Source organism: Carettochelys insculpta, chromosome 22 (genome assembly GCF_033958435.1).
Source record: "Carettochelys insculpta isolate YL-2023 chromosome 22, ASM3395843v1, whole genome shotgun sequence".
NCBI classification, from domain to species: domain Eukaryota; kingdom Metazoa; phylum Chordata; order Testudines; family Carettochelyidae; genus Carettochelys; species Carettochelys insculpta.
Window position 1 is genome coordinate 16,156,439 of NC_134158.1, and position 8,965 is coordinate 16,165,403.

Below are 8,965 nucleotides of genomic sequence, written 5' to 3' on the forward strand. Positions count from 1 at the left end.
TGTTCTCTGTTTTGGAAGTTCATTTATGGTAACCCTAACAAAAGGTACCCAAGACAATGATCCAGAGTCTGACGATTATCTGAGCCACCTAACAGTGAATGAGTAAGAGGGACAAGATGGAGCTGTTGGTCCTGGCAGAGATTTCAAGAACCTCTGTGTGAGTACTGAAGACTAACTGAGCAGCTAGGCCAGGCTACAGACACATCCAGATCTTCAGAAAGGCTGCTGAGAGGGTCTAACACTTCAGTTCAGAGAAGAAACGATGGCAGGTGGTGAGGAAACAGACTGTGCTATATAAGATATTTGAAAGTGAACCACTGTCCAAACCAATGGCAATAAAGAAACAACGTTATCATAATGACAATCGCACTAAGGTTGGCTAAGAAATTTTTTTTGAGTCATTTTCCATAGAAAGCTAGGTTTGTGACTAAATACAGGTTGAACCTCTCTTCTGGCACCCTCAGGACCTGACCAGCGCTGGACAAGAGAATTTGCTGGATCGTAGGAGGTCAATATTGTCTAGCAGCATTACCAATACTTCCACTGCTTACTGGGCTCATAGAAAACATTTAGGCTATGTCTACACTAGAAGCATCTGTCGACAGAAGTTACTGTCAGAAAAGATGTTCCAACAAAACTTCTGTTGACAGATCTTGCCGCTACACATAAAAGCAGATCTATCTTTTGGTCTACTTTGTTGACAAAAGGGCTCTCTGGTGCATCTGCACGGCTTTTCTGTCAAAAGTTTCTGTTCACAAAACAGATTTTGTGTGTAGATGCTCTGCAAGTTTTGTTGACAAAACCTTCTAGTGTAGACGTAGCCTTAGGGGTAGTAGTAGTAGGCATCCTTCAGTCTGCATAGACTATGGATCTCTGACATATGCTTGTTGGGAGCCACCTAATCTCCAGCATAACAATATTATAATAAGTGAAAAAAACTTCATGCATCACCATTAACAAGATGGGTAACTAAAATACGAAATCACGTGGGGAAAAAAATGACAGTGCCTGCAGTACAAAAGAATCTGTATAGCAGCTAATTTGTCAAGGGAGAACCCAGCACTACCACAACGGGGTGGCTGGCATGGAAAGAAGAAGGGCTTTTCTTGCTAAGCTTGCATGTGTCAGGGCAAAGCCCAGCTGTCCTGTGCTATGTAGGGGGCAGAAATGGACCAGACCAGAGCTGGGGAAGGGGAAATCTGAGTTGCCTGCCTCAGTGGGTTTATCTAGGAAGTGAAACCTGTGATATCTTCCAGCCGAGATGCCCATTAGAATTAGTTCTGATTGTACATCCAGCAATCCAGTCAGATGGACATTTTTGTGGCTTCATTTTTCTGGTGTCAGACTTGCTGAGCAGAAAAGTAACAATTTCACGTTTTGTCTGAAAGGCTCCACCACCCCAGACGGAAGAGACCTCAACCTACGCAGACATCGCTGTGCAGTGGGACGGGGGTCACTAATGCTCCAGGTGCTGAAGTGCTCTTCAACATCCAGTTGCATCACAGAGCTTCCAAATCAAAAACAACAAGAAGACCTGGGGCACCTTATAGACTGACAAATGTTTTGGAGCATCAGTTCCCGTGGCCGAAGACCTGATGTATCTGACCAAGCGGGTCTTTGCCCTCAAAAGCTGATGCTCCCAGTATCTGTGAGTCTATAAGGTGCCACAGGACTTCGTGTCATTTTTAAAGATACAGACCAAATAAAAATGTGCAAAGAATGCAGACTCCACAAATAAATAAAATAAACAAAACGCTTAGTCAAATACTTAGATGTGTATTGTAAAGAACCGTAATGTAGAAGTCTCAGCTGGCGCTGGGACAGCGATCGCTGTGGGTATGTTGTGTTGTCACTGCCATTGGTACATCTGGTGCTGTGCAGTCAGGGCATGTGTTCCTGCCCGGACATCCTGCCACGGTCACTCGTGACTAGAGTATGACACCTTCTGACATATTTTGAAAAAAATCTACCCTGGGTTAGTCTGTGGTCTGGTCCAGCTGCTCAGTCAGTCTGGCAATGTCACGTCTTGAGGATGCAGCAGCGGTAGGCTCTCCATTCACCTTCCTGTAACTGCTGACAAAAGCCAATGGCTCCACCTCATGCCTCTTCCCCGTTAGGTGAAGCCACTCCAGCCTGAGCATCTATTTTCTCCTTAGTCAGACTGTGACTCATCAACTCTGGTGTCCATCGTGCTTCCGGTCTCAGAGGGAAAGGCTCTACACTGAGACCTTCTGGCTGTTTGGACCCTAAATGTGTGGGACTGTTTCTATCATAGACCCAAACCAGAACCTCAGGTCCACACCTCCAGCTCTGGGAATGTTCTCATTAAGATCCACAGCTCGAGCTAATCCTTAGGACCCATCTCCAGATGCTCTGTCCCAGTCCAGCATCTCCCTTCTCCCAGTCTTCTTTTTCACTGATCAGCTGCAGTTACCTCAGTGTTTAGAGAGGTGAGCTAGTGTGAAGCCTTAAAACTGAGAGGGGGCATCTCTTTCTACCAGACAGGCTGTAGCTCAGCCAGAAGTTAGCAGCTCAATGCAAGGACCACTCTATGGCCAGGGCTGTGAAGATGTTAAGACATCCCATTCGTCCCTTCTAGCCTTTAAGCGTACGACTATGAAAATAAACTGCCCTGGAAACCTCATGAGCACAGAGTAAATGAGCGAGAGAGTGAGAATGAGGCAGGTTAACATATGAGGATAAAAATAACATTGTGAGAATGGGTAATTCAAGCCCACATCAGAGCATGTGACACCCCAGCACACTGTGGGGCTGCGTGCTCAGGCACAGGCTGCTGGTTAGGGGAAGAGGTGTCTGCACAGGAGACTGCAGATGCTCAAGGCACCGTCAGGTCATCCTGCGGATCCCTCCCTGCACGGAGCAGCTGGGTTGTGCGCACAGAGAGCCGCTGAGCAGGGGCGAATGCTCACTTGACAAAGCCCTGGCTGGGATGACTCAGTTGGGACTGATCCTGCTTTGGGCAGGGGGCTGGACTCGATGACCTCCTGAGGTTCCTTCCAGCCCGACAAGTGGGGGAGCCTCGTGAACTGGGACACGAGTGTGGAGGCATGGAGGGGCAAAGGGGACAGCAGCAGCCAGGGGTTAGGAGGCTCAGGCAGCACGGGGCATCATCCCTTATGGCTTATGCTGCCTTGTGTGGGGGTGGCGCCTCAGCAACCGTAACAGGGTGGGTGGGCGTGGAGGGTGAAGCAGGAGGAGGGAGCAGATCAATGGTGGGTGAGGGGGCATGGGCCTAAGTGGGAGGGGCCTATTTGGTTTTAGGAAGAAGGGGTTTCAAAGTCCAGGGCAACCTTTCAAAAGACCTGTGTCTACATGGGCGGCATGCGTTCCAAAAGCAGTACTTTCAAATCATGTGCAGCTGCCATTAGCAGCATCTTCTGAACTCTCTCATTACCACGCCCTTTCCAAAAGGAAGGGGCTATTGCAGATGTAGCTTTTGTGTGTAGACACGCTATTTTGAAATAAACTATGCTGGAAAACCTCTTCCAGAAGAGCTTATTCTGAAATAATGCTGCTGTGTAGACATAGCTCAAGTGCACAGATTACAGGGAAAGCTGCTGGTGACCTGGGGAAATACCCCACATGGGCCAGGTCTGATTTGAACCCCTGTTCATGGATCCTTTGGTGAGAGCCATCTATATTAAGCTTTTCTTAGTGGTTTTTTTTATTTGTGTATAGCAGTGTTCATCATTTCTATATTTAATACTAATGAATTAGTTAATTAGCTAAAATGTAATTTTGCAGTTCAGTGAAGGAGAAAACGCTGATCATGAATTTCTTGTTAAAAGCAAAAGAAGAATATTTTTACTGTGCTTTTCACTCAGCAAATCAGACAAAGTGATTTAACGAAGACTCTTGGTAAAACACAGGTAACTGCACTCTCAGATATGTCTCACTGTGAAAACCATCTGGTTTAAATTTAATTTTTATTCATATTTATATACATTGTTACTAAAATAATGTGTCAGTTATGAAGTAGTCTTGTAACGTAGTAAAAAATGGGCTATTCTATGTATCATAAAGTCTCTGAAGCTGAGCTGAGCTGTCGATACAGAGTCAGAGGCCAGGAACACAGATTTCGGGTATTTTCCCTGATATTTTTGAGAACATACATTTTTCCTGCACCACATTGGGTGCTATGCATTGTCCAGCTGTGGCCCCAGACAAGCTCTCCCACCTCCTCACTGCACAGCCCCTCCGATGGCCTCTGATTTGGGGAGGCTCTGTGTTGTGGCTGCACACTGAGGAGCGCAGTATTTCATCCCCTGGGGCGTTACCGACATCTGTCTTGCTTCCGTGGAACGTTCCCATAAATCGGCATCTCTTTTGTCTGGGGCCGTGGGTGCTTTAAGGTAGAACACAGAGATGTTACTTTTCTGGCCAGCCAGCCTGGAGCCAGAGACATGAAGCCAGCAATGCCCATCTGACAGCACTGCTGTACGTACAACAGGAGCAGTTCTAATGAGCATTGAGGCTGGGAAATACCAGCCACTCCACTTCCTACATCAGCCCCTCTAAGGCACGCAGCTCAGATTTCCCCCTCCCCAGCCTTGGTCTGGCCATTCTCTGGCCCTCCAGTTAGGACAGTCGGGCTTTGCCCTGACCCCTGCCAGCTGGGCAGAAGAGCCCCTCTCCTCTCCATGCCAGCTGCCCTATTCAGGTACTGCCCTGTTCTCCCTACAATGGCTATTCTTCTGTGTTACAGGCTGTATCATTTTCCCATCTAGTTTCATATTTTAATCACCAACATTAATGGTGATATTTACATAAGGTTATTTGCACTTATTTATAATGTTATGACACAGATCAGGCGGCTCCCAACAAGCGTGTCTCTAATGCATGGGCAGTTGCCATACATTACTGAAGCTGGTGGCTGTGATAAGCATCTACCATTAAGGCGAAATACTGGAACTCTTAAAGGCTCCCTTAGTTTAATTTCTGATAAACCGATGGGCAACCACCACCCAAGGGCTGGACCACATGCAAGACTGGGTATGGCCGAGCCACAGTTCTTAGAGTCTGCTAACAACTGCAGGACAAGGGTTGATTTGGTTGCAGCTCTGACTCTGGGGGTGTGACACGAGCAACAGAAACATCTCAGAAGCAACAAGAAAACCACATGCAGCCAGAGGAACATTTGCAGCAGGACCCTGAGGAAAAGCAGAGACAGAGCTTTCAGGCAGAGAGCTGGGATCAAAGACACTCTTCCTGTTTGTTTCCTGTTATGTTTCTGGAAACAGCACTTTGTAGTGTCACTGTAATAAATGGGGTTGAACCAACCCCCAGATCCAACTCTGCCATCACTGTTTCCTCTGGATAAAGCAGCCCCAAAATGTGCAATATTGGCTAACGGCTTGCATTAAAACAGAGAATGGTGTGTGTAATTTTTATAACAGTTAACCAACTTGTGAATTCACATGAGCCATAAATAGCTGTCTGTGCTGTCCCAGAGAAAAGTATGAAAAGCCCTAAGGGATAAACCCAGGTTTGTTAACATGAGAACAGCTAGAGTGACACTTGAGGAATCTCTTGACATTGAATGAGGCTCTATCACAGAGATCATTTACATTCGTTGTCCCTGGCTTTTAGGACAAAATTTATCCCAGGGTAACAGCAGTGGGGGAAACAGACAACCTGAAGCCCAAGAACCATCAATAAACCTATGTTCCTCATGCACACGTCACTGCTGAGCTGGAAAAGACAAACCCATCAGTCTTTGCTATCACTTCACTTTGTCCTGAATAAAAGCTGCAACTCACCTTGGCCCTTCGCAGCCAAACCATAGAGGCATCTGGGAAGAAAATGGACAGTTATGAGTTTCACGTGGGTGTGAATGCCTTTATTTAGGGAATGGCACCTCCTTGAGCATAAACTATAACCACAGGGCCTGTCTCTTCCCCAGGCAGGGCTGAGGTCTCACGTGGGCAGCACTGAGCGCCATAGAGCCTGATTCTGAGCAAGCTTGCTAGGTGGTACCATAACAGAAGGATTTAAGATGGCCAGTGGAAACCATCTGTCAGGGTTTCTGATGAAGCCATTGTGTCACAAAGGCAGTTGACTTTAAGCAGAAAACATCAACGTTTTGTTAAAAAAATGCCCCAAAGCTGAAATATTTTGGCCCAAACCAGAAATATTCTGATTCTCATACCACCCTGGAGCCCTGGGACTGGTAGTTTAGTGACCTCGTGTTAATAGACTCCTCTATAAGATGGACTAGCTGCACTTCATCTCCCACGATCCACTACAATGGGGGACACCTTTGATATACCACTTCCCATCACCAAGAGGGGAGTAAGTGGTGCATCATGGGAGAGTCAGAGAACCCAGCTCAAAAAAGGGACCAGGAACATGAGGCACCCAGCTCCAAGTGAAGATGGTGGAACAGTTTCCAGTGGGAGCTTTCCCTGGGATGTGACCTTTCCATTAAGGGAGGGGAGTGGGTAACACTTTGGCTCAGTCCCCTAAGCCATGGCAATGCCAGATGCGGGTGGAGGGTTACAAAAGGTGAGACAAAGGAGCCTCAGGACTCAGATGCATGAGCCCTGGGATCCCCGAAATCTTTCTCCTCCTTCACTGCGATCACAGGCAGTTTGTTGTGGTTACCCTTGGCCAAGACAGTCTGATCTGGGATCTGTTCATCCCCTACCCATTAACACATTACTCCCAGCCCTCACATTTCTCCCTTGTGTGTAGGTGGCCCTGGGAACCCCAACGCCCTCCAAAAGTTCTTACAGGGAAAATGATCTTCAGGACTGTTGCTGGAGTCTTTCTGGCGTCGTCTCCTGTGGGGTTTAATAAAGACAGGGGCGTCTGTGATGCTGTGTGCTTTCTCTCAGACTGATGACCCTGAGCCTGTTCTCAGAGATCCAGCTGTGAGTAGATTTCTTCCCACGGCTGGTTCTCTTTCTAGGACTGCAGCTCAAGATTCAGCTTGTGCTCTGTGGAAAGGTGGCAAGTCCTAGTTCTGGAGAGCAGGGAACATGGCAGCGTCACCATTTATGGAAGGAAGGTCTAATGAAACTTGAACATCATGTTCTGCTTCAGCAAAATGGCCCAACAACCAACCACACAAGACCCCACTCAGCAGTATGGAGTTAAGAATGGGCAGAATGGAAAAATCCCTGACAGAGGAAAAATCAAAGAAAAAAGTCATTTTTCACAACTGGGTGACTACCTAGTACCCTGCCCCAGAACAGGCTCAGTTCTAGGCAACTGGCTGGCTCAGTCGGTGCTGCTTTCTGGCTGATCAGCCCCGACAACCTCAGAGTGTACAGCAGAGTTTGTCATTCTTTCAAATCCCTGTGGAAATTTTCAAACCCACTCACTCTGCTGCAAGCAAATGCAATGGGAACATGCAACTTTAGCCAAAAAGTTTATCCCACACTAGGCTTTTCAAACACTCCCTCAGAACAGACAGACTGAAACCTCACCCCAGCAGGAGAGCTGAGCTCCACTGAGAGGCTGCACCAGCTGCCAGAGAAGGGACCCAGAAAGGAAAACAAGATGGGAAAGGAAATAATCTCCTCCTACCTTTGATCCCTTAGTAGAAACACAGCTGGAAGCAGAGAGAATAGTCAGAGACATGGACAAGTTTCCTCATAAGCAGACAAAAACTGAGTGACACCCCACTCAGTGCCCCATCCCCACAACCCAGCCTAGCATTCACCTGCACCAGTCCCACTGAGTGGAAGTCCTGCAGCCACATTTCATAATTTAACTACCAGTCTCCCAGCATTTCATGTTCCCAAGGCTGAGGGTCAAGGGTTCAGCAGGACTCTTGGTTTATAAAAACAAATCCATTTGTAACCCTCATTTGGGGGAGAAAAGCCTGAAAATGGGGCCCTAGAGACCCCTCCAAGACCACATGCCCCAGGAATATACGAAAGCCCCACTCATGACTTGTTGGGAATCCCATGAGTTTTAAGCCAATCTCAAGACGGTTGGGGTGACTCAAAGCAGTGAAAGCCTGGGGCTGGGGACATTGTGTGAGGAAAGGTGGCAGGGCAGAGCTGTGCCCATAGCTCTGTTTTCAGAGTTATTAGAACCTGAATCAGGAACACTCTTAGGCACAGGCATAAGGCCCTGACTAGGGGATGCCTTAGTTGTCCATGTGTTGCTATTCCATCTGGGCACGCATCCCTGGCTGAGTCCCAGATTGTGACCATCAATGTGCACAGCTGGACACAGGAGGGTCCTAGTCCCTGGCTAGGGAACCAGGGGCCTGAAGTAATAATAAAAAATATACAGTCCCTAGCACTTTGAGGCTCTGATCCCCATCTGGAGCTCCAGGATGCTTCTGCAATACACAACCCCTTTCCTCATCTCTTTGGTCTTTGCCACCCACCCACCCAGAAATGACCGATCAGTTCCACAGTGATCTGCTCAGCTCTCCCTGCTACCTCCCAGACCCACTGGGGACAGGTGATCTAAGCAGTTGCTTCTGCCATGTCTATCTGTACATTTGCTCACATGGCTTGGCCTCACTCTCACACCCACCTTTCTTTCCTAGCAGATAAAGCACCACAGCCAGAACCAGGAGGACAGGGACCGTAATTCCTAATAGGAGTATTAGATCCGGCCCTAGGAAAGAAAGTCACTGTGAATGGCCTCTCCAAGCAGCCACCAGCAAGTCCCCACTGTCTGGAGCTGGGGGAGTCTAATAGAAAGTGACTCCCACAGTCTCCATTAACATACCTGGAACCCACCCCTCAGTCTCCTACAGGGTGATGTTATTGACTGTTCTGTGTAAGTAAAGTTCATTGAAGTTTTTCCAACCAATTTTTTGTCAGACTTGTTTTTCTTTTTTAAATCCAAATACAGTTTAACTGAAATAAATAAAAACGCGCCCCCCCAACAGTTCACGCACAAGGACCTTCTTCATCTTTCCACGTGATTCTGAAATGAAAGACGCCATTTGTTTTTGTCTTACACTGACAGTTTGTTT